General features: G+C 38.4%; 1 protein-coding gene across 1 annotated transcript in view; it reads left to right on the forward strand.

Moving 5' to 3' along the window:
- The window catches only part of METTL15 (methyltransferase 15, mitochondrial 12S rRNA N4-cytidine), a gene marked incomplete at both ends in the record, with an annotated part of 90,739 nt that overhangs the window by 730 nt on the left and 63,424 nt on the right, over positions 1 to 26,585 (forward strand). The window lies entirely within an intron of this gene.

Raw genomic sequence — 26,585 nt, forward strand, 5'->3', positions numbered from 1 at the left:
ATCAAATCCAGCTGTTAGCCTGACCTACTGAGTCCAGTCACTGAACTGTGCCCCTTAGTGTCATGTCCGTGTGTGCCAAATACACTGGCTGGGGATTCTACCATGTGTCTGGGCAGCCTGTTCCAGTGCTTGACAGACATCTAAAGAAATTGTTTTTTATATTCAGTCAAAACCTCCTCATTGTTATTCTCACTGTTTCGGTGGTTTTGAGGTCCGGTGTTTCCTTAGGATGTGCTTATACTGCATGGAGTGGTGTGGAGGTACTGGAGTTACAAATGGCAACATGTAGAAACGGTTTTGTATCAATGGCGGACAAGTATTGCAAAGCTGCCTTGTTTGGCCAAGGTACTTTGAAAAGATTCCTTCTGGTAATCTGGATTTGCTCACATCTGTCTATGCTGTAGCATTGGTATGTCTGCACTACATGTGTTATATGCAGTTTAGGTATACTGTTTCACGCTCTCTTTACAAAACTTAAGTGGTAAAATTGTTTGCATCTGGGAGATCTTACATATGATATTAAGTTGAAAGAATTTCATATGCAGTGGTTAAGTGGTTTTCACCTGTCAGATGCTTTTGTCTGCAAACTGAGTGCTTTTTATGTTAGCTTCATACAGGCTTACTATATTTGTCGATCAGTGATAAGTTTTAACTAAAACAATGAAATTGTATATGAAGTACTATGTTCAAGATGTGCAGCTACTTATATATACTTGAAATGCTGTCAACTGACAGTGCAAAGGGATGTGGCAAGTTTGAGATGGATTTGGAGGATCAAAGTGATGTAGTCTAGTTTTATTGTGTCGCCTTGTAAGAACTTCCTTAGTTTGGAAGTCACTGTATATTTTAAATTTCTTGAAAGCCAGTGAGAATCAGAGTAGCTGTAATTATTGTAGCACACTTTTTTTGTTGAAAATACCCAAATGATGAACTACATGCCGAACTTAAAGTTCAGCTTTCATTTGCATTTCAGAACTATCATGACATTTGCGCACAGGAGGTGAATATATAAATTGTGAGACTGTATGTAAAGGGTTTTTTTTAGTTGTGTAAGTTTCTACTTAATTAAGAATTCAGGCTGATGTGGGGGACTATTTATTAAACTTTGGTCATTGAGACGTGTATGGGAACTGCTGAATCACGGCCTGAACCTCTGATTGATCAGCTGATGGAGCAATGAGTCAGCCACAGGAGCACAGGTGAAGGCAATTCAGCTGTGCTGCTGGAAGGGGTGGAGCCTGGCTGCACCTCTCCTAAACCCCATTTAAGAGCTGGCTACCAGTGGGGAAGGATCTCTTTCTGGAGATCCCTCCTTTTGGAGTTATCTAACAAGCCCCGGATAAGAGTAAGTGATCTATCATTTTTTGGTGTAGTAATCTGTTTAGCTTAATTCTCTGGTATATTTCTTAGCTATAATACCTGTATCTTCTTTGATTATACAACATGTAAAACCTTTTTGGCCAGAACTTGCGAAAGGATCTATTTTTGATTCTAAACTGTGGGAAGTAACTCTGGTCTCTGAAGGCTTTTTAAGGATTCAAATATTTATGATTGTAAAGCAGCAGCATGTTAGTGGAGGGGGATTTTTTTTTCAGATCCATGTGTTTTGTAGAGATTCCTGTACTAGTGGTCAAGCATTAATGTCAGACATAAGAGCGAGCATCATCTTGAGCAGAAGCATTTACAGTGTCTGTAAACTACAGTAAATCATGCATTTACAGCACCTTATGAAGATTGAAGTTTTGAAAGTAAGTGTGCTAAAAGATGTGGTGTGTTAACCAAGTTTTGTTAGAGTAAGCATCATTGGTGAAATTTTGAACTACAATTGAGACTGCTTTTCTTTGCGTGTTACAGTTGGTGTTGAAATGGCTGCTTGTTTCTTTTAAAATTGTTTTTGAGAACAGGAAACATAAATTCTTGTTTTTTCTACCTTCTCTCCTGTGTACACAAAGGTTTCCTTTACTCATTTTTAATGCAGTTATGTTCCCCGTTATTAAATAAAATAACAAGGGGGGCCTTTATTTCTTCTGGTGTCCCAAGACAATGAATTGCCAGTATATAGAAAATCCAGTTAGAAAGACAACTTTCTAGTGAATGAGGTTGCTAAGAACATAAATGTTACTTCCAGAGTGAGTCACAGCTGAGAGCAAGGTGTTAGTGCCCTCCCACTGAATATTTGATTGACATCTCTATGGAATCTGTCAGGGTTATAAGCAATAACAGTTCTGCTCGTCTTCGAGTCTCCTCTTATTACTTCTAGAACCTATTTCTACAAAGTCCCATTGGTAGTCCTTTCTTGAAAACACATCGTACAAATGAGTTTTTACTGATCTACTTTTTTTCCTCAATGAAAAGTCCGTTGCAGTAAATCCACACGCGAGTAATTTCCCCCTTTAAGTCTGCTGTATTGACTCTCCAACAGCTCCCTGTCTTTCTTGTACTGGGGGCTCCAGGCCTGGGCACAGTACTCCAGATGGCGCCTCACAAGAGCAGAGTAGAGGGGAACAATCACCTCCTGTCCCTGCTGGCCACCCCTCTTCTGATAGAGCCCAGGATACCATTTGCTTTCCAAGCTGTGAGAGCATCCTGCTGGCTCATGTTATGTTTTTCATCCATCAGGACCCCCAGGTTCTTCTCTCTTTCCTTCTTTCTTCTCTTGAGTTTCAAAAACAGTGAAATAACCAAGCCATACCTTTTCAAAACGAATGTCTTCAGGCATCCCCAAGTATATTTTTCCTTATTTTCACTCTACTTTTTCTTTTTTTTCCTTTGCATCAGTCACTTGTCTTTTTGCTGGTCTCTTTTGTGTTATATAGTGATAAAAAAGAAAATATAACTTCACTGGCATTGAGATCTATGAAACTTTGAAATTTAATTGTTTTCATGAGGATTTTCTAACATGGGTTCTTATGAGGTGCAGGCCTCTAGGAAACTATTTTAATAGTGCTCCAGCACAAACAGAAGGTATTGATGTATACTGTTTGCATTAAATATGGTTGCCTAGCGTGGACAGGATTGTAGATAAGGTAATTTCTAGGAGTAGTATTTGATTTATAGTCATTCTGGAAGTTTTTCCTTTTAAATGTCTATAAATAAGTGATCAAGATGGTGGTGAAGATGAATGAATGAGACTATTTATTCCCTTTTTCTTGTAAGAATTGCTATTTTCATTCATGTCGAATGAAAGATTCATTTTCAGCAGAAAGTGAGTATGAGTATGGCCTTCCAAAGTAACAGAAGGAAGCATAAGTTACTGCTGACAATCTCACATTGATCTTTTGTGACTTGCTTGAGGCATTGGTTTGAAGACAGTAGTCTTTTACCTCCTGAAGGTCTGTTGCCACTGTTGGGTGTTGTTGATTCAGAGCATAAATGTTCCCTTCTTATTGTGTGGAGCTGGTTAGTCAAGGTGATAATCACATGAAGCTGAGATGAACTGCTGGTGTTCAAAAGCATAGTCCATTGTTGGGAAGATATTGTCTTAGTTTCCTTATATCTTTGTCCATATGTCAGTATTCCTTTACTTTTTCTGCCTTATAGTGAATGTAAGCTTTTAAGGGTAAAAATAGCCTTCCTCTCTATGGTGCCCTGCAGCGTGGACTTCTGTTTTGTGAGAAGGGTTTCCAAGTATCATAGCATATAAATAGTTATGTGGCTATGTTGGTGGCCAGTGTGCTTGCCATAGTGCTTCCAAAGCTATCTGCAAATGATTGGACTGGTACAATACATTTACAGTAAAGGCTCTCAAAATTGAAGTGTTTTACATTGTCTTAAAGATAAATAGGAATTTGAAAAAGCACCTGGAAAGATGTATTTTGAGTTCTCAAGTTGTGTGAGGCATTTTGTAGGGTGCAGCCAAAATACCAAGCTCGGCACAGAATATTAATTACATAACAAGACAAATATTGAAACTGTAGAATCATAGAATATCCTGAGGTGGGAGGAACTCACAAGGATGATCAAGTCCAACCTCTGACTCCACAAGGGACCACTCAAATGCAAATGGTTGTTCAGCTGCAGCAGCTTGGGGCTATGCCCACTGCCCTCTGGTGCAGAACCTTTTTGTGACTCTCCCCTGATGCAACTCTGTTCCCTTGGGTCCTGTAGCTGCTACCAGAGAGCAGAGCTCAGCACTGCTCTCTGCTCCCTGTGAGGAGCTGCAGCTGCCTTGAGGGCTCCTCGCAGCCTACTTTGCTCTGGGAGCAACAAACTTAGAGCTCTCAGACATTCCTCCAGTGTCTTGCCCTCAAGACCCTTCAAGGTCCTTATAGCCCTCTGGAACTGGAGCATTAACTCTTGAACTCTCAGGCCATGGCCTCTCCTACCCAACTCAGCCCTGTTTTGGCTGTCATGGAACACTTGTTGGGTCTCATCATCGTCTCCTTACGATATCACAAGTCACATCCCTACCAACCACTATAAATACAGAGGTGCTGATGACAGAACACCAGTTGCTGACTGACTTTTGTCTGGGAAGCACATGCTTGAGACCAGGAGCTTTTTACCTAGATCCTTCCCTCCCATTCTAGGAATTTTTGTGGAGGAGGATGGATTCTTCTCCACCGAAGAAGCTCCAGCTTCTAGGGAGCAGCAGCAAGCTCAAGCCAATGCATGTAGACCCACTGGAGGGCAATGTTGAGCCCATGGAGGTGTACCTACCTCCACAGGGTGAACAGATGAAGGTAGATCTATCGCCATCAGGCATGGGCAAGCACTGTAGCATCATGCTTGCCCAGAAACATCTCTATATCCATTGGTGGTGCAGCAGGAGCTCTTGATTTCTATCTTGGTGTTGAAGAGTCGCCAAAGAGCTTCTGCTCTCTAGAGTCCCTTTTTCCCTGTCCCCCATCCTCATCCTTCCTCGAGACCTCTCACCTCTTCTTTCCCAAGCTCTGAGGAAAAGAGAAGGAACTGGGACTGGTGTCCTCTAAGCTTCTGCACGGAGAAAACAGGAGTCCAGTGGATGGCCCCCAGCTCTCTGTGGCCTCCATGCAAGTCCCAAGGATGAGGGCAGGACTGAGACTGGTGTTGTTATGCTTCTGTACCAGGACAATGGCAGGAGTCCAGTGGACGGCTCTGAGCTCCCTGCAGCCTCTAGGTGAGCCCTCAAGGAGAGGCTGGGACTGGGATGGGGTCCTCTGAGTTGCTGTGTAAAGACAACATATGGAGTCTAACCCTGAGTCCCTGCAGCCTGTAGGCAGTCTTGAAGAAGAAAGCAGGACTGGATCTGGTGTCCTCAAAACTGCTGTGCTGGGACAAGAGGAGTTCAGTAGATGGCCCTGAGATCCTTGATGCAAGTGCTAAAGAGGAAGGCGGGTCTGGGACCGGCATCCTCTGAGTTGCTGTGTTGGCACAATAGGAATAGTCCAGCAGGCAGCCCCAAGCTCTCAGTGGACTCTAGGAAAGTCCTGAGGAAGAGAGCAGGACTGGTAATAGCATCTTCTAAGCTGCTGTGTCAGGTCCAGGAGGAATCAGTTAGGCAGCCCCAAGCTCCCTGTGGCCTTCAGGCAGCTTCAGAGAAGGTACAGAGGCAGCTTTCCGTTGGAGAAGCAGCAGACTTTGATTTGGACAGGAAGAAGGACTCAAGTTCACCGTAATTCCAGTTGCTCCATAAGGACTTCTATTTCAAAACTGGACAATAAACAGTTTAAGAGAACAATACAAAATAACAACGATAAGAAAAACTTTGTTTCTTTTTTTCTGAAACAGAGCCAGTAAGTTTACCATTTTTGGTACTTCAGAGTCTGCCTTGGGTTTCCTGGATTTGTTTCCCCAGAAGGAACAACTCTGCCCCTTAGGAAGGGGCTTGGGCGCATGGCAGGCTGTGGGCATGGCCTCTGCTCAGCACTGGGCACAGAGGGGTGAGGAGGGATGGAGGGCTGTGGAGTTTTACAGAAGGGGGCTGTGTAAAACATTTGATTACATTCACACTTGAAAAAGTAGAAAAAAAAATAATAATTGAAAATGCAAAAATACTTGAAAAAGTAAAAATCCTTTAAAATGTTGTTTTTGTCTAAAAACCATTTTGAAGACGGTGTATGAGAAAGAAATATGTTTTGTGAAATTGTTTCATATAATATGCACACAAGGTTTTCATACCTATTTTTATTGAGTAACAATATCTGTTTTTACAGAGGTTCCATCATGAAATGAGAGAGGGAAAATGGAGACAGGAAAGAAAACATGACAGAAGATATTTGAACAGCTTGTTAATTGAGGGGGTGGACAAAATCCAGTCATGCTCTTAATTTGAAGTATCTTGCTTTGCTTCTGTCTTCTGTAGTGTAAATTTATTAATTTATTGATAGGATTTATTTGAGAGCACTGCACATCTGTTCTGTTTTGAAGCTGATACTTGCTATATTCTTAGACCCTTGGTAGCAGGAAATAAGTAGTCATATTGGATATCCAAAATGGCAACGTATGAACAGGGCATGGTCAAGAATCCCTTAGAAGTTTGGTTTTTATGGAACTTCAACATTTTTGTGCTGTAGAGAGATAGTAATTCTAAAACTTGAAGGAGCTGGGGTGGGAAGAGTGGGCTGATGGCTACATCTGCACAGGGAAGAATCTTTTGGTTATAATTCTTGGGCATCTGCCCAGCCACCTCTTCTTCCCACCTGCAGCATTGCTCTCAGCAGGCAAATCTAAACATTGTCATCAGCAACAACAAGACAGCTCTCAGCAACTTTGTTCTGCATCTTTCTCTATTGCAGTAGGGGAAGAGAAGCTTGCATCTGCTATCTCCAAAGAGACCAGCAAGGGAGCTTGGTCTGCCTACTGAGAACAACTCTGCAGATGCACCAGATTTCATTTTATTGTAATACCAAGTCAGCTTGCTGTTATCACTCTATGGCATAACAAATGATAGTGTTTCAGGAGACTATTTAAGAGTCTGTGTTATAATAAAGCAAGATTCAATGCTTTTGGGTGACTCAGCTTGTAATGACGCTGTATACGCTCTCCTATTCTGTTGTGACAGCATTAGTCTTTGCACCTCTTGGGGAAAACTAATAAAATTCACCAGAAAGTAATCTAAGCCCTTTAAATTTTAACTTGAGTGAGACTGTGATCCCATAAAGGGTGATAATTAATATATGTAGCTACTCATTTCCTTCCCATCTAGTACTGTGTGCCTTATTTAGTCAGCCTTTTGGTTAAACTTTCTTATTAAATATTTGAATGCTGGTTTGCAAACAGGAGTACAGAGTTTTTACCGCAAAATATTACTAGGGGTTTAATATCATAATGGTGTTGTGGGAAATATCTGCAGGTTTTTCTTGCTGTCGTGCGTTTCTCTTTAAGGTAATCCAGTTCTGAGCAGCTTGGTGCAGGCTTGTTCTGTATAAAGGAATAATTCAGATATAAACTACCAAATCTGCTGTCTAAAATTAATGGGTATCTGCAATCATCAAAATGTACAGTCTTTTTTTATTATTTTCTTCTTCCCAGAGTTTGAGCACATATCATTCTGATGGTGTTTACTGGTGGCTCAGCACTCTGCAAGAATACTTTTCAGAGTCGTTTGAAAGTGTAAATATGTTGATTTAAAATCACTGAAATAATATTGCTTCAGGCTCTCTGTAAAATGTTGATTTAGCTCATATGTATGTCGCTCTGAAAATAATGCCTCCTATTTATTTCCATGGGAATTACAACAGATACAAAGATGACAATAACACTGTTTGGTAGAGCAAGAACAAGAGCCTGCATGCTGCTCTTGTAAAAATCTGTACCAGTGGAGGTGTTGCCACTGTCAAAACGTAGCACTCGCTACTTCACTGTGCTCACATCTGCTGTTTGTTCTCCATAAATGTTCAGCAAGCATTGATGAATGTCAGTGGCTACAATTTTTCCTGCGTGGAGGAAATCGATGGCACCTCTTTGCTTCATACTTTGCTTCCTTGTCAAACTGCCCTTCTGTTGCCATCTGCCTTATGGCAATAACTTAAAATGGACTATTGGTGGGAACCTTCAACCTCTACTTCCATATCATCAACGTCATCTCTGGTATTGTGGGCCAACGGAATAAAACAGGAGGCATTACTTCTGGGACGCATATTACCTACTGTAAAATTACTGTAGGTATCTGGCAGCTTAGACTTACCAAGTATGAGTACGTGTCTTGGGTTTGCTGACCCTAAATATGTTAGGAAAGATTAGATTTGCAATTCAGTCTTTGTAAAACTCTTATTGCATCTTAAATATCTTCTGTTATAATTGACGAAATATAATTATTTTTTTTTTTAGATGTAGCTGAGGAAATCAACTATCTTTCTAAGTCTAATGATTAGCTGAGGTCATTCAGAGATTGAAATCTTAATTTCATATGGAAATGTTAATAATGATGTGCTTGAGTCATAATATTATTAAATTTCATTCCAGACATCAGTACTCTTAAGGAAATGAGTAAAGTAAATAATGCATGTTGAAGGGAGGCCTATCTGAACTCTCTAAAAGCAGGTGGCAAGGGCCAGGTGGTGGCAGTTTTTTGTCTGCTTGATTTGAAAGGTAAGGGCTCACTTATGCTTTGTTGCACTGGCAAATGGGACCTTAAAGATTGTATAACTTAAAGAGCCCTGCTGTAGGCAGGAGTACCTTCTACGTGACCACACTGCTCATAGTTCTGGATGTGTCGCTCAGTTACAAGGCATGTGCAACTTGGCACTGAGGCAAGGAGTGCTTCTGGGTGTACAGTAGAAGTTCTGGAACATAACTCCCTTTGCTTCCAAGGTTAAACCTCTGAGAGTAAGGGTGGTTTTCTGTTAACAGGATCTTGCAGGGCTTCTGTGAAAGATCTATGAGGTTGATGACTGAGGAAGCCATAAGAAATTATAAGACAAATTGTATATATTTGCGGGTGAAATTTTCTAGTTCTGGAGAATCAAGATGAGAAATGAAGAATTAAGAGTAAAAGCGACTTTTTGCTTTGATACATGAAATCTTCATAAGTGCAGGATCTTCCCTAAGAAATTGCTGGTTTGTATGTAGCTGCAATCAGATCAGACCCTCATGAAGAAAATATATTTTAAATTAATTTTGAGGATGTTGGTTACGATTGATGTGTGCTTAGAAATATAGTGTCCATCATTGCCTTCTTTCCTTTATCTGTGGAATGATGTTGATGATGCAAGTTGCTATAATGCTTGAATACATACCAAGCAGGTGACCTTGCAGGTATTTCAACTGTATGCAAGTACATTTTAGTAGCATCCTTTGTTCAAGTACAGAAGTGAGGTAAATGTAAGAAATGGGTGGTATTGGCAGCATTTTGTTGACTTGTTGAATGGACCAAAAGTGGCAAATTGTTTTATATCGTACTTAATATAATACATCACATAAGAAGGCTGTTTTGCCTACATGTCCATTATTTATTTGGATTTCTTTCTGTTGTGTAGATCTGCATATAAACAACTCTTTATCACTTCGTACACTCTTTCAATGTAATGTACAGTCTGGTAATACTAAATCTCTTTTTTTAAGTTGACTTGTGGCTACTTCTACGCAGATGGAAGAGTTGTACTAGGCAGAACTGATAGTTGTTTCTTGCTTGCATCTAGAGTTTTGTTTTACTGTGTAATTTATTTGCTTCTTTCTCTTCTCTCTAATGGATAGCATAACAATGATTTGTGTGGCATAATATATTACTATTTGCAAGAATATGGAATGCTAAGATTCGTTTTCTGCCCTCTTTATTTTCTGGCAGCCGTAAGGTGTAAGCCCTTCTTACTCCCTTTATATTAGCAACTTTAGCTCTTCTATCAATATGCATGGTTTGGCTTGAATGAAAATTGTGCCTGTGTACATCTGTGGCTTAGTGTATACAGTGAAGGAGTTCGTATGTTTGATATTGATATCATCATCACTTTTGGTAGTACATGCAAAGATTTGAAAAGCTTGATTTAGCTTGCATGTTTCTTTTCCATGTTTTCAAGTGCTGCTGTATGGAAGGACTGCTTTAGAGGGTGAATTTGACCACTTTTTGTCATAAATGTTTTTATTTTTCAGAAGCTCTTTTTCATTTTTAATTGTAAAATAACTTGATATCAAAACATGACATTGCTTTGTTTCTTATTTAAGTTGAGGTGACATTAGAACCCATGCTTTAATACCACATTATGTTTCATTTTTGGAGTTCCTTGTAGGAGTAACAGACTGCAAAGTGCAGCTTCTTCTGGATTGTGGCTCGGACCTTCAGATTATCTGAGTGTCTGTATGTCATACGTGGTTCTCTAGGTTTGTAGTGACATTCTCCTTCACGTGTGGCAATGTTCTCTAAGTTTTGAAAGAAAAATCGAGAATCAAAATAGATGCACTCTAGAATACAGAGATTCTACTCTGATCTACCTTATGAAACAAAACATCATTGTAAAATGCTTTGTATTCTCATAACAGGAAAGAAATATTTGTATACTAAAGCTTAAATAATATTTTGTTAAATTGCAGTGTTATAAAAAGATCCTGATTAAGAATGCTGGAGTATCTTTGACCTCTCATTCCCTTCCTTCTGGGATAATTTCTCTTGTTTGCATGTGGGTAAAGCAAAATATGTTATAATATATATATTTTTTCAGTTGTGGTTTTAAGTGTGTGTGTTTTCTTAATTTATTTAGAGAAGCAGTAAAACCCTTCCAGCATTTCTCTAAAATTTATCTAATTTCTCTACTAAGAAATCTTTATGATCCCGAGAATGACTTTTATTGTATGTCTCACTGTGCCAACATTTTGTTAACAATCAGTTTTATTTAAAATAATGTTAAAAGCCCTGCCTTGTGGCAGTCATATAATACAAGTATGCCTCTTGAATTTTTTTAACATGAATCATTTTTAACATGAATTTAACATCAATTTAACATGAATCAAAGGCATAAAATAAGTTCTTAGGTAGTTGTACGTAAACAGATACAATCCTTACTCTACATGATTTGTCCATGTGTATATTAGGCAGTGGTAGGTAAAATAAACAGATTCAGGTAAACTGGGAGGAGGAAGGACCTTTATCCATCTCGAGTCAAAATTTGGATCAACTGAAGAGTAATTTTCTCTGTAGAACTGGGAAGATACATTGATAAAATGTACAGATATTTGCCTGGAGCTCATCAGGGCAGGCAGTTAGACTTTTCAAATTAGTCTGACATCCTTGCTAAGTGGCTTTTGGAAGCTGCACATCTTTTGGCTTACATGAAGTATGTTCTTTCAACAGATGGCAGCCTTTCTAGTAGCAAGAGAAGAAAGATTTGTAGAAGTCTTCTCATGGGTAGTTGTTATCTGCTGCTACTTTGGTGACTGAAATGCTGACATCATGGAGAAAAATCTCAAACTCGTAACACTTTTTAATCAATATTTTTGCTTCCTAACAGAGATGGTTCTAGATTTCTGACAGTTCCAGAACCATGATCTGATTAAACACTTGGTAAATTTTTGACAGATGCTGTTCCCTGAAACTAGAAAGATTACTGCTGTGAAGTCTAAGATGAGCAAGAGTGGTATATGTTTTGTTTGAGTAGACAATATTTGTTTGCTTTCAGTGCAGAATGAAGTGACTGAATACAAACTGCTTTGGTGGTCTTGAATTTGTAAGCAAGCACTTACCTGGGGAAGGTATAAAAATGACTAAGTGACCTCTTCTAAGTGGGAAATCGTATCTTGTTGAAAAGGTCTTACTAGTAGAATGTAAACCTCCTATTTCTCAAGTAGTAAACTCCTGCCTGAGCAGAACTTCTGTTAGTTACTTGTATTTTCTTTTTTTAATTCTTTCTGAATAATATAGTATTTTTTAGGGAGCTTTCTAATATACAGCTATTTTATAACACTAGTGGGATTCCTTTATGTTGCATAGATCATTTGGGATGATGTCCAAGATGTGACTCACTGTGATGTTTTAAGGCATTATAAAGTATTTGCAAACTCATCTAGATTGTTTTGTTATGGTGACATGATCGGGCTGTACTTCCTGTCTTGAGGAAACCTGCAAACATTGTAGATAATCAAGATTTGCTGTACTACTTTAATTTCTTCTTGGTAAGACATACTGCAAATTTACCTTTGGTTTTATAGTTTTCCTTAATGGATTTCTTCAGCTGTTTTGAGTGTGTCTTAATCTATGTTATATGGTTACTGATAAAAGACAGATTAGATCTGGAACACTGAAGACATAAACACCATTCTGGATTTCTGAAACAAAAATACTGACCAGCTTTCTTGGTTTATAGAAGAATACATAGCACTTGTAATGGAAATGCTAAGCAGGGCTGGAAGCATTGATTGAGCACTTGATGGGAAGGCAGGGCCACCCCAAGGGAGGTCAGCTGCATGCAGTGAGGGGGCCGGGATCCTCATTCAAGGGTTGGCAGTGGAGCTAATGGTGTCTTGCTGGTTGTCCCTGTGTAACTGAGGCCTTCTGAAGGTAAGCAGCTGCTTTCTTTTATTTCTGTGCCCATGGATCTTGCATTTGAGTAAATCCTAGCTTGCTGCAGCCTGGAACCTTGCTGATCTGCTGTTATTGCTGCACTTTCCATTCCACTGTATCACAGCAGTTAAGATGATTTTTTTGCAATAGTTCTGTGCATATGTGTGGTTTTTTTTCCTAACAAATACATTAAAATAAACAAAAACAGCAAACTTTTTAAAACTCAGCACTGTATTTATACAACTGCTGGTCTGACCATTGGTTTCCAGCTGAACAAGTGTTGTTTGTACAGACACAGGCTTAAGGGGGAGAAAAAAAATTGCATTGCATGCATTTTATGTTTTATTTTACATCCAATCTCAACTCTGCCAAGAGATGGGAAGTTGACTGGCATATCATATAACAAGAGATATATTAAACCAAGTGTGTGGGGAAGAATAGATCTGGGCACAGTATGTATCATTTTTGTCCTCTGACTGTATTATCTATATCAATCTGAGTATTGGTATATTAAAAACTGTTATTATGCCATTATGACTGACTTTAGTGCACACAAAAAAAACCTGCGGATTATTTGAGATGGATTAAATATATTTAAGTGGTTCTGTATCCATATGTGTGTGTGTGTAAAAGAATTTTGAGAAATTGAGTCAGGTTCTGTTGGGAATTGTCTAGGGAAAAGCAGCTACTTGCATGAAGATCATCCAAGTGATTCCCTGTGTAAAAGTTGTCAGATAACCTGTGAACTAATTAGTTTATCTCAGAGCTGTGATGCTTTATGCAATGCGCTTTGTCAAGAATTTGTATTGCAGTGTTTCACAATTGTAAGGTTTTTGTTTGCTTGTTTTCTTTACAGAGAATAACAGGCGCATTTTACAACTTGATTCTAAATGGGAGTAAATCTCATATCTGAGGATGAAACTCTTGTTCTGTTTGAACAAGAGGATCCTGGCAGAGGATAACTAACAACTCATTTTTTGTGCTATTGAGAGGTTTTCCAGGTTTCGTCAGTTGTTTCTATATTTTTTGTAATCCCTATGTAAACTGCTTTGCTGCAGGAACTGCTGGTTGCTAGCTCTAAGTTGAAATAAAGCAGAATTATAGATTGTTTTTAGCACAACTGTTGTTTTGCTGCTCAAGAATTTTCTACTGGCCTGCTAAAGTAGGCATAGTCAGAATGTGCTGTGTGAATAAACAGCTGTTTATTTTCTTTAGTTCTTGTCCAAGGCCACATGTCTTTATTTAGTGTTCACTATTCAAATGCTGTCTTGAATGCTGAATTTTGTTTTGCATCATGAATCACATCCTTACAACATCTGAGTTACTCATGGATAGCTATTACATTTATCTTCATAGATACATTTGTTCAATTCATTACTGAGAATTTATCTTTATAGCTGACCTTAAGGTAACAGTATTATTACTACTTTTTTTTTTTTTTTAAAAGAAGTTAGTTATGGCTCCATTGGTATCAAAATTGTGTATGAATCTTTGGGTGCCCAAGCAGCAATGCCTCTTCCTTCAAATTCAGCATTTGGTTTATTGCTTTGGAGTGACATCCACTTAGAGTAGTGAATGCATAGCATGTCTGGGAAGCAGATCTAGAGCTTCCTTGGTAGCCAGGAGAAAGAGCCAGTGCTGTGACCTACCTGTATGCTATAGTGACTTCCTGAGCAGCATACGGGAACTGTGTGGCTGAGGTTCCAGTGCTCATCTGTAAACTGAGCGCATTTCTTACAGTACTGGTATTGCAATTTCCGGCATCGCTTAGCTTTTAGAAATAAAACCCAAAGCTGAAGGAGTTGATTCCTAAAGAGTTTGCTGGAAGAACCAGGCTGTCTAGGTCATGGTTGCATGAACAGGTAAATTGCCAGAGTGAGTTGCTGCTCCCCATGCATCTTTATCTCTTTGTGTTGCTGACAGCTTGGCAAGCCAGTTAAACACAGGTGCAGAAAGTATTACAGCTTTTTCTTTGGTGTTGCTTTCCTATGCTGTGCTGGTAAGGTAAATTGGCATATGGATGTCAGCACCAGTGCTGGGAGAAATGCACTAGAAGCAGGAAGACTTGTGTATGAGAAATTACTGTAGAACTCTTTCCTCTCTCCTCCAAGGATTAGCATCTGTGAAGCCATATCCTTAAGGCTCTTTGGTAGGTAGTTGTTCCAACTTAGCTTTTATTCTTAATTGCAGGTTTCTTGCTTGTTCTAAGCTGGTGTGGCTTGACGCATTTCAGACTGCAGTACTTTGCCTGACGCTGACTGGTTATATGTTCTAGTTTCCTTTCCTGCTCTTCTGATTGGTTGTACAGCCATGGAATGAGCTGATACCAAAACTGCTATTTTACCTGCTGTTGTTTTTTCAGACAAATGAGAAGCTGATACAACCTGTAACAATTGGGCCAGTACAAAGATAGGATGAAGAATGCACAGCTGCAGCTAAAGATGGTTGTGAACAGCCTGGCATCTTGAGAAACAGTGCTATGTTTGTTGGTCCAGGGCTTCTCAGCAAACTGCATGTATTGGTTCTCTACTTCTTATCCACACTTGCACAAACTGGTTGCTCCCTCTGTGATGGACTTATCACAGTGTTGTCTGAGGGAGGAAGAGAAGCTGCCTTTCCTAAGATCCTGTGCTTAGCAGCTCTGACATCATAGCCCTAGCATTCAGAAGGAACAACAGACAGATAGGTCTTGCTCTTAAATCCAACTTATGTTTCAGGAGATTTACAAGAATAGCAATGGAATGGTCTTCCTCCCAGGATTACCTTCCCACTGATTTACCATTTTTTAATTCCAGAGCTGCAAAATATCAGTTCTGTGAAGTACAATGGCAGAATTCCTGTAGGATTTTGAAAATCTGCAGTATTCTGTATTTCTCTCTCCAGGGAAATGGCTGAGAACTCACTTCCTCTCCCACCACCCAATGGCTTAAGAGCTTGCTGCTAATGTTGGAAAATTTCAGGCTCCAATTGTTAAGATTAGTTGGGACTTCCAGGTGGCAGAAAACAGGATCTTTCAATGAAAGATGATGGATATTTTATTAATAATAAATAATGCTACCAGAGGAGCTTATAAAAAGGCAGATTGAAAATCTGCTGCTTCAGCTTCGCACTACTCAAAGCGTTACTTACATTTAGTTTTTTGAGCTGTTTATCCAAAATGGAATTATAACAGTACTTGTGAAATTCTTGCCTTGGTAAACCTATTGAACAGTTGTATCTGTACGTACTTTGGCAATCTAAATTTAAAACAAGGCTTTCTCTAAGAAGGTCAGTGAAAATACTTTTCTTTTGATCTTGCATCCTTGTGGATGCCTGTGTAGTTCTTCTGTAAGAGAAGTTTTACTGGATGAGTCAGTGCACTGAGTCATAGGCAGCATGAAGCCTGTAGTGCTCTAGACTAACTAATTGGTAACAGTCTCAAATTTAATTAAAGCACAGTTGTCAGCTCTGTTACTGATTGACATCCCAGTAAAACAGTTTGTTTTTGGCAGCTTACATTAATTGTTCTGTTTGTGTGGTTTAGGATCCTCTTAATGTTGAATAGGTCTGCCATTGCTGTTATCTCTGTGCTTTTTGATTTCTATATTGCTCACTTTGAATTTTGTTTCTCATTAGGTAATGTTTTCAGTAATTATGCTCTTTATCATGCCTGGGACTTTACAGATGTGTGGAGTCCTTTGAGGATTTGTTTCTTAGAATTTTCGTCTTTAAGAACAGTCAAATTAGCACAGATGGAAATTTTTTCTCACTTCAACTCCTCCCAAAATTTTGTAAGCGAGATACAAAATTACTACAAAAAAGTAGTAATTGGTGTTGACTTGCAAGTTACGTGTTCAATTGTGATAGTTTTTACTTCTAACATTCATCTTGTACTTTGGTTTAATATAACAGATGACTTCTGTTTATCCCAGTGCATGTCATTTTCTCCAGACGATGATGTGATGATGGTTTCCAGTGACTGGAGGTACGGGGACAAATGGAGTCCCTTTTCTTCAGTTTCTTTGTGGGTGATTCTTTCTCTACCTCCTCAAGGAGCTTCAGGGAAAGAGTTGTGTTGGCAGAAAAGAGAGGATGTCTTGAAGCTGTATATCTTTCATTAAAGAAAAACATTCAGGGTGTTGGGGGGAAAAATTGGGGCTTGATTGTATTTTTATTTTATTCCTAATTACTTCCACTGTTTTGTTTTTATAATCTTCTGGTTCTGTGCGTGACTCCTGGCTTCCCCAGCTGGGAACTGAGGAAGGAAAACTTGAATGACCTGTAATGCTCTGTGCAACTGAGTTTCTTACTTTTAAAGCCTTTGAGATAATGTTTCCATATGTGATATATATTGGAGCTTGGATGATGAAGAAATTTATTTCCAGAGACCAAATGAGGAGGTAGAAGATGTTTTGATTACCTATTAGATTTTTTTTATCTTGACCAATTTCTCCTCTCTTTAATATGCTTAGATGTAAAGATCTTTCCAAAGAAGAAATACATTGCTGATTCAGATTAGAATTACACTTCACCAGAAGTGCAGTTGCTGCTGGTGCCCAACAACAGATGCTAATGGAAGTGTTACAGAAAGGTGCATTAGGAAATGCTAATTTATCCATCCTGCACCTTTAAGCTTCTGATAGTAGTTTAAGGATGGTCCTTGAGGGAGAGAAAAGAAAAAGGAAAAACTGTAGGTTGCATTCGTGTTGCATCCATTCTTGACTGACATAGTCTTTTTCATCCACATTTGATCTCTTTTAAAAATGTGTTCAATTCTAGCCCTCTCCCTTCAGCATGATACCCATATTTCCAATATTTGCATGAAAAGCACTTTCTTTTATTTGTTCTAACCTGATGCCTGATAATATCATCAGGTTCACTGAGCTCTTGTGTTTTGAGATAAGTGAATCATACCATCTGCTCCAGCTGTATGAAAGCAATGTTAATAGTCCTCTGCAGAAAATAGCTGGAGGCTTTGGATGTTGTATTGGACTGGAGGTGTGTGTCCTAAGGGACTCCTTTTCCTCCTTTCCTGTCTTGTCCTCGTCTAAGCACAGTTTCATGTGAAGCAGCAGTGACTGAAGGTTTTTTCTGGTCTCTCCTAAAATGGTCATAACGCTAACTCTGAAATTTGTTGGTTTTTTAATGTGTTTTTTTTTTTTTTGTTTCTTTTTATGAATTTCCCTCACATCATCTTTCTCTGTGGAATGCAAGGCTTACTTGTAGAACGTCTTAGGTTGGAAGGGACCTTAAAGGGAATGTTCCTGCTATGGGCAGAGTTGCTAACCACTAGATCAGGCTGCCCATCCAGCCTGATCTTGGATGTGTCCAGGCTTGGGACATCCATATCTTCTCTGGGCAGCCTGTACCAGTGCCTGCCATCTAATCCATATTTTCTGTTTTTTAGTTAAAGCCTTTCTCCCTTGTCTTGTCAATACCAAACTGTGTAAAAACAAACAAACAAAACAAACAACAAAACTGGTCTCCCTCCTGTTTATCCCTTCAAATACTGGAAGGCTATGATGAGGTCTCCCCACAGCCGTCTTCAAGATGGACAAGCCCAGCTCTCTAATCTTTCTTCATAGGAGAGTTGCTCCGGTCTTTTGATAATTTTTGTGCCCTTCTTCTTGGACCCACTCCCTCAACTCCACATTATTCTTGTGTTGAGGGCCCCAAGCCTAGATGGAGAACTGTGGTGGGGGCCTCATGAGGACAGATCAGAGGAGGAGAGTCACCTCCCTCTTCCTGCTCTCCAGTCCTCTTGATGCAGCCCAGGATACCATTGTTCTTCCAGGCTACCAATGCACGCTGCTGGCTCCTGTCAGCCTTTCATCTACCAGTATCCCCAGGTGGTTCTCCCAGTCTGTAGACATATCTGGATTGCCCACATCCAAGTGCAGCACCTCGCACTTGGCCTTGTTGAAGCTCATGCTCTAGATGGCATCCCTTCCTTCTGTCATACCAATTGCACCACTCAGCTTATTATAGTCTGCAAACTTGTTGATGCTGCACGCGATCCCACAGTTTACGTCATTGGTAAAGATGCTTAAGAGCCCCTGTCCCAAGATGGACACCTGGGGAACACTACTTGTCAGCAGCTTCCATTTGGACACAATCGTCTGCCTATGATTGCCCAACCAATTCCTTATCCACTGAATAGTCCAGTCTTCAAATCCATTTCCATATCTTTATCAAGTTCATGTCTAATGGGAGTGATGTTTTTCCCCTTTTCCAGTCATCAGTGATTTCACCTAATGGTCATGAGTTTTGGAATATGAGGAAGAGTGGCTTGATATCTGATGCAAGTCATTCTCAGCCTTCTTCCTTTTTAAGGGATTTCCTCCTGCATTTGTTTCTTTTCTTTTTTTACCTTGATTTTTATCTAGCTCCATTCCTCCTCCTGTAGCAATTCTTGCTCCACTACTTGTATGCTTATTCTCTGTTGAAGTATATACTGGCTTGGTTTTGATTGTTAAAAACACAATATGTTTTTAAAAGGAATTTTTAATAGGTTTATACTTCTTTTTTTAACATTAAACTATCTTAAATATGTCAGTGTCTGAAGACGTCTTGAATATAGTCACTAAGTTATTTATCCTAGAAACTCAGGATAAACTTAAAATTAAGGCAAACTGCAGCATACTGGAAACAATCTCTTTAAATTTGTGAGAAACACTGAAGATCTAAAGCAAAGCTTTACAGTCCTTACAGTCCTTACAGTATCCTTACAGTCACTGAAGAGAAAAAACTTCTGGGGGCACCCGGTTTCTAAATAGAATGATATCAGATAAGTTTTCCACTTCATCTTAACTTTTCTTGTTTCTTGTAGAAGACCCTGGTAAAGGTTTCTGTTCTGAACTCTTGAAATTCTGATTTTTAAACTCAGTAATTTAGTGACTGCCATAACCTGTTTTGTACCTTAACAGTGGTAGTAGCATGTTCAGAGATGAAGTTCTGTGATGTGATGGCAGTAAATGGCTTCTTTTTGAAGATAGCCAACACTGTGTGAGCAGCAATGCACTATGTAGTTTCAACTGGTGATAGTTTCCTGTTTTGTACAAACAATCTTTACACAGAAATACCCATGTTTTTGGTTTTTAGTTTCTTGGACTTTGTGCTAAGCTATTGCTGGTCAAACTCAGTCTATTCAAAACTGGTACACTGAAGATGAACAAATCAGACTTCTGACTGGTTAATGGGGCTTTTGTGTCTCAGTACAAAAGTCCAGAGCATCCTACCAGTGGTAGGAATTTCATTTTCTCTGCAGAGGGGAAATAACTGAGAATATTTTCATATACTGTTTAATAAATGCTTTTCTGTTGAAGACATTGTGTCCTACGTAACACAAGCAAGTAATTAATGGTGATAGGTATCTTTTACCTCTATAATTTCATGTAGTATTTAAGTGAAATACTTGTGGATTGTTTTCTGCGTGCACTGAGGTTTTCCATGTTACTGCCAATGGTTTTGCCTTGCTATGGTTATCTTGTACTAAAATTATACAGAAGTTCTTTAAGATTACATAGTTTCTTCTAGTCAGGTTTGGAAAAAACGATCCTTAAATGACATCAGAAACACTATTCTTGAAGTACATGTTAATCTCTTGTCTGCTGGTAGAGAATAACTGGAGAATTAAGATGTAATTTCAGCAAACATTATGCAAGAGTTGTCTCTTGTTCACCTGACCGTATCGATCAAGCACAAATAAGTGCTCAGAGCATGCTAGAGCTGGCATTTAGAAAATCTGGAAGATGAAGTTTAACACCTACTGAGGCATGAAACAAACAAGTAAGGTACCAATTGCAGAGTAATTTCAGAGGCTGTTGTAATATAACAAACAGTTCAATAAGGAGAACTGGAAACATGCTCTTAGCCCAGTGATCTTTATGGCTTTGTAAAGAGCTCTCCTGACTGACTTTAAAATGTCTTTATTTTTCTCTCAGCAAGTCAGATTGTTTGCAGTAGGTTGTAATAATATATTAAAATAAATGCTGTAAGTATAAGAGTGGAATGCTAGGCACAAATTATCAAAATCAACTGTCCGGTTATTATGGTGAGCATTAAAAACTTGTTAAAACAGTGATTCTTATCACCATGAACGTATGTCCATCATGTAATTGGGTGTGAGTTATGAGTTACCATCCCAACCTAAATTTTTCAAATGTTTATATGATATTTTTGATGAAATACACTTTGGATAAAAGTATATAAATGATAAGTGATGGTTTTGGTCAGACACTACAATACTGTTCTATGAAGCTCCCAGGTTTAAGCATTGTAACTGAGATGCCAAGCATCAGGCACGTGTGAGAACATGCCATCCTCAAATGTGTATGCATCTGTCATGCTTGAAAAATTATTTCCTCTGGAAATTGCTTCCATCCTGCTTAGTGAGGTTGTAGAGTGAAAGCGAATGGATGTGGATATGCTCAGTTGATTTAGCAAGTTGGATTACATTGGTACACTGACTTTCCTTAAAAATAAATTTTCATTAGTTTAGCTCTACTTTGCTCTGAGCGGCTAGGCACAAATATAGGCTCTATTTCTGAATGCAGAATGAATTCTTGTGTGTGACTTCTGGGAAATAACTGATTGCCTCCAATCATGGGCTCGTATTCTTCTGTTTACATCAATAAACATGAAAATAGGTTTTTTTTTGTTGTCTGTTTTTTCACTTTTGCAAGTATAGGAGTCTCCTCTGCAATGCTAACGACATATGTGGCATTCATGGAACAAATGGTACTTGAGCTTTGCTTTCAGAAGCAACTATTAAATCTTACCTGTGAAAACTACTGCATCTTATTGGCTGAGTTTAAATGTGAATGCTGGAAGAGCAGAAAGACTAGATGTAATGTTCCTTTTACAACAGCTTTACTTGGTAAACGGCCTACAGTTTATTAATTGGTGATATTCAATAAATTCTTGAGCTGACAAGTTTTGTTGTAAATACCTATTAAATCTTATGCTTTCAAAACCTGAATCTTACTCATATTTTATCTTGGTGGTTGTTACCAGTTTTTTTTTTTTCTTCCTTTTTTTCTTTGTGATGCCACATCCACTCCTCTTATAACATGCTACTACAGGTAGGACTTTCCTCATAAACAGAGCTTCTTGCCAGGATGTGAAGTTAAGTATGCTGCCTCTTCTTTGCAGCTCTTGGCAAGAACTTGCAATAATATCTGTTGGAATGTGATAGTATTGGTTAAAATGCAAGCAATTAGTTTAACAACTCTGATGTAAAATACAGTTTATGTTGCGCTTAATGTGCTTGTTTATTCTTTTTGTAATTAACATCTGCAAATTTTTTTTTTTTTTTGAAAATAAAAACAGTAACACAAAACCAGGTTTGCCTGGCTTAGTCATGACACTGCATGCTGTGATCCCTAGCATTGTGTGCTATCTTAAAATACCTCAGTAATACAAGTAAGGACGCTTTTTGCCTCAGAAAGTGGTGATTACTCAGAACACAAATTATGGATGCATGTTATTTTTCAGTGACTGATGTCAAACGCTGCAAGCAGGTTGAGCAGTTTTTAATGACAGTAGTTGCATGTTGCCAGTTAAGTCTTTTATTCATACTGAACTAGCTGCAGAGGTGCAACAAGAGACTGGAAGTTCCTGGAATGCAATCGGTACCTTCGTTAATCAATGGACTGCATGAAAACTGTATTTATACTTGGTTTTTAAGCTTGTTGTTTTTGCCAGTGCTGCACGATAAGATTTTTCTCGGGGTCTCTGTTGTGTTTTGATTGCTGTATTAATGAAGTAAAGAGTATTAAAGTAAATAATAAGTCATACTAGTCTCACTAGGAATTTGAACTCATATTTGTGGTAGGAAATTAATCTGGTTTTAATTGCCCATGAGTCTGAAGTATGTTCCTTTTTGTAAAGCTGATCTCACATAAATATAAATCAGTAGCTGGCTGTTCTTTAATTATGTATTACAGTATTGTACCTGCATACTCTATGAGAATGTGAGCATCTCAAGTTACGGTGTATTGGAGGTCATTAAATCTTCCCTGCTTTATGAAGTTTAGTAGCAGTACACTTCTAATTACTGAAAAATGCATGTTTGTGCTGCTTGTTTTAGAGTGGCTATGTTTAGCTACAGAAAGGCACTCACTCCCTTTGTAAGTAACTCCATAGGGATTTTGACAGCACGGAGAACAGTTCTCATAAAGCACTTGCCAAAAAATCACAAAAGTATTTTTAGAAAACTGTCATTGCAAATAATTCTGAGATGTTCTAGTGTAAAATCAGAAAGCTTATCATAATTACTGGATAATATTTTTTGTTTCAGAAATATGTAGCTGAATGCTACTATGATCCAAAAAAATACTGTGTTAATATAATGAAAAGATCGTTGATCTAAGTTGTATTCTCAGTAGCAGCCTGTTTTCTTCCCTCACTGCTTTACACTTAACTTTCTGTTGTGCTTTAACCTGGCAGGTAACTAAGCACCATTGTTTGCTCCCTCCCTCCCTTCCTAGTGGGATGGGCAGAGAATCAGAAAGAACAAAATAGAACTCATGGGATGTGATGAAGCTATTTACTAATGCAGAAAAAAGAAGTGTAATAGTAATGACTACATGTATATCTGAATGTATGTAACAAGTGATACACAAGCAACTGCTTGTCACTCACTGACCGATGCCCTGCTAAGCCCCCAGTAAGTGGAGGAGAGACAGATGAATTCCCATTTCCTTTAAAACTCTCCATTTGTGGGATATGATACAGTATGGACTATCCTTTTGGCCAGTGTAAGTCCACTGTCCTGATTCTGTTACCTCCCCTTTCCTTGGCCTCTTCCCTGAAAATTTCTTTGTGCAACACTGCTTAGCAGCAACCATAAACATCTGTGTATTATCAGCATTGTTTTTGTCCTAGAACCAAAACATGGCATCATACCAAATGCTTTGAAGAAATAATTCCACCTCAGCTGAAACTAAGACCCTTATTTCCTCTTCAGCTACAGGTTATTTCCTCTTCAGGTTATTTATGCTAAAAATGCTGTAAAAAACTATGGAAAGGATGTTGGGGCCAAGAGACTTTCAGAACATACCTTTTATTTTCTTTAGGTTGTCAGTTGTTAGTCTTAAGTGTACAAAACCTTACTACTTTTTAGCAATCACTGTAGGATACTACAAGGATAAAATAATATTTGTTCTCTTGATGCCATACTGCAAATATCACTATGATATAAGGTAGGAATTTGAGTTTCTTTCTGAAATGTATCATAAGCAAGGCTGGTGGTTGAGTTGGTGGAATCTGACTTCTGGTGGTGTTCTAACTCTGCTCTAAATAGAGTATCTGTGCTTTCTGTGACTTCTTCAAATCCAAGTAAATCTTCAAATAACTCAAACATGGTGTGGTCAACCAACATTTTTAAAAAAAAAAAAAAAAAGTATGCAAAAAATAGTTCACTGTCATAGCATACCGAAACTTTCAGTAAGTCACACTATTAGCTGACATAACTAGCATCCAGTGCAAAAATGGAGGGCATCAACCAGTGTCAGGGGAGACCAGAAATCCATTAGGGCATAGTAGTCTCCAGCAAACTTCTATTGCCGAAGACAGCCCACGCACAATGCATCCTCTACACTGGTCTAGAACATCCCTTTTTATAACCCTTAATCTATCTCCTTCCAGTCTGAGGTGGACACTGTCAACTCAGTGTTCAACAAGCCTTGTGAGAGCAAATGCTCTTTGGTAGGTTCACTTGAACTGGTTGCAATAAGGGTACACGTGTGTTGCACAGTTCCTTGAAAACTGCTTCTAATGATCTGTTTGACTCATCAACCCAGCCATGTAGAAATATAAAGGGATCTCCATGCTCTGTTCTAGTGTAGTACTGAACTGTGAGTATCCTGTTCAGGAAGCAAGAAGTCAGCAGCTGTGGCCTTTTCAGGGCCATACTGAATACAGACAGTTCTTGAGCACGGCTTGTTTGATACAAGAGATGGGTAGTAGAGGAGCTGGAGGACAGCGTTGTTGTTGCTGTTAAGGTGCCTGTTAAGTAATATAACAAATAGCTTGACTTTGCTTGACCAGCTGTGTAATTCTTTAGCAAAGGAAGAGAACTAGCTATAGAGTATATAACGTTTCATTTGCAAGTTAGCTGAGCTTCGGTATCCTGAGGAGCAGAGTTAATTGTGACTCATTGATTCCCTGCTCCCCAATTCTGTGTGTATGTGTATGCATTTTAAAAATTAAAGGCACCCTAGGGAACTTGGAATTTTGAGTGCATGAAATCAGTGAAAATCAGAAAAAGAAAGGATCAGGGTAGCAGCACAAACCATGTAGTCTTTCCAGAACGCATACTCTGACAAAGACTTGAATTTCATGACAACACTGTTCAGAGAGTTTCAGTAGGCGCTGCATGTTTGCAGCTTAGCTGTTGACCTGATACTCTAATGTGGTGGATTTGTCTGTACAGGGAGTATATGGGATATGGTGGTTCTGTTGTTGGGTTTTTTCCCTTCTAAACTGTATGAACAGAACCTTTTGTGTTGAAAACAATGCTTCATGTAGTTTGGCAGCTAACCTTTTGTTAGAAGTGACAAATGCGGTGCAACTTTAGGTTTCTGCTTATGGAAATTAAGGCCCTCATCTTTGGGTGTTGAGTTTTAGAAGGCTTTTTTGATGTACTTAAATATGACTTCTGAAGGATAAAATTTAACATTAGCTCAGAGAGGGAGAGAAATGATCTTTAAGTTGATTCTTGGTGAAATTGTTAACAATCTCATTTCGTGAATAATGTTAAAAACAAATAGCAGATCACGCTCACTCAGATCACTGCTTTTTGACTTCCTCTTATAGAAAACATATTTGAAGGGAGTTTGAAGTGATAGTTTGTTTTGAAATACCCATTACTTAATCAGGGAATGATATATGAAATAATAATAATACTGAATGAAATAATAAGAGGAAGAATAAGAATTGTAGTGCAGTTGAATTGGTAGCTGTGCACAATTCATGATCTCATATTTAAACTTCAACCAAAAGTGAGTGAGTAAATAATTTATTTCTGAGGCATTTATTTGCTTGAGAATACCTTGGTGATAGTTTGACAGTAACTGAGGTATAGTACAATCAAATGGGTATGTATCTATATTAAGCTATTTAAATAGCGAAGTTTAACAGAAGGTCTGCTACCAATAATTATTATTTATAGTGCCACAAAGCTACATAACTATTATTTAATGATACGAGAACATCTGTGAGATTTGTACATGCTATAAGTTTTCAAGCATGTTACTCCAAACAGAGTTGTAAATTGAGTCCAGCCATGAACTTCAGTTGACAGGAAAAAGACTCCATATGTCTTTCAGATGAAAAATGATCCTACTTCCATTAGTCTCTTTTTAAATAGATTGTTTATTTCAATAGTAAGATGTTCCAAAGTCAGCACCAACGTTTTGGATTGTTTTGTGTAGTTGAGCTGGTGTAAATGACTCTGCCCCCACACGTGACAAATAGATGCGCAAAAGCACCACAATTAATATATATGTATTTCCTTTTGTAAATATCAATTTAAATAAGTTTTAAAAGAAATATATTTAATTTTTACGCAAGTGTTTTAACAAGTGATTAAGAGAAGTAGTTTAGCAAATTTGAGGTTCTCTAATTTTTTGCACATATTGATCATCATACCTTGTTCAGGCATGATTGTAGGAATAAATTAAAATGCAAAACGATACCTGAAATAAACTCTAGAAAGAGATGTGAAGTTACTTCTTTGTTGCCACTGATAATCTTATACCTTAATAGTGCCTTGTAAATTATTCAGATTTAAAGTTCATCTTCTGGTATTTATTTCCATTTTCTTCACTGCCGTTCATAAGGCACGCTAAGAAAAGACAGCCCTAAACTTCATTCTGTTTTTCTGTTACATTGGTCATAGAAACGATCTGTCAAAACCAGTCTGACAGATGTTGACATCTTGCATCAAAAGTGATGAGTTGCACAGCAAGGATTTTCTACATATTCATCAAATAGCATCTTTTTAAGGCTCTTGTTTAAAGTTCTCCTGTACTTTATAGAAAATAACTTAAGAGAAAGGTCACAGCCCGTATAGGAGGGAAAAAAGGGGAACTGATGATTGGCCAATTAAGCTTCAAAATGCAAAACATTTGAGATTTTTTTTTTTTTGTGGTTGGAAGGTAGGTGCTGCAAGAAAGGCACATGTTGAATACAT

This window comes from Tetrao urogallus (assembly GCF_951394365.1).
Source record: "Tetrao urogallus genome assembly, chromosome: 6".
Lineage (NCBI taxonomy): Eukaryota > Metazoa > Chordata > Aves > Galliformes > Phasianidae > Tetrao > Tetrao urogallus.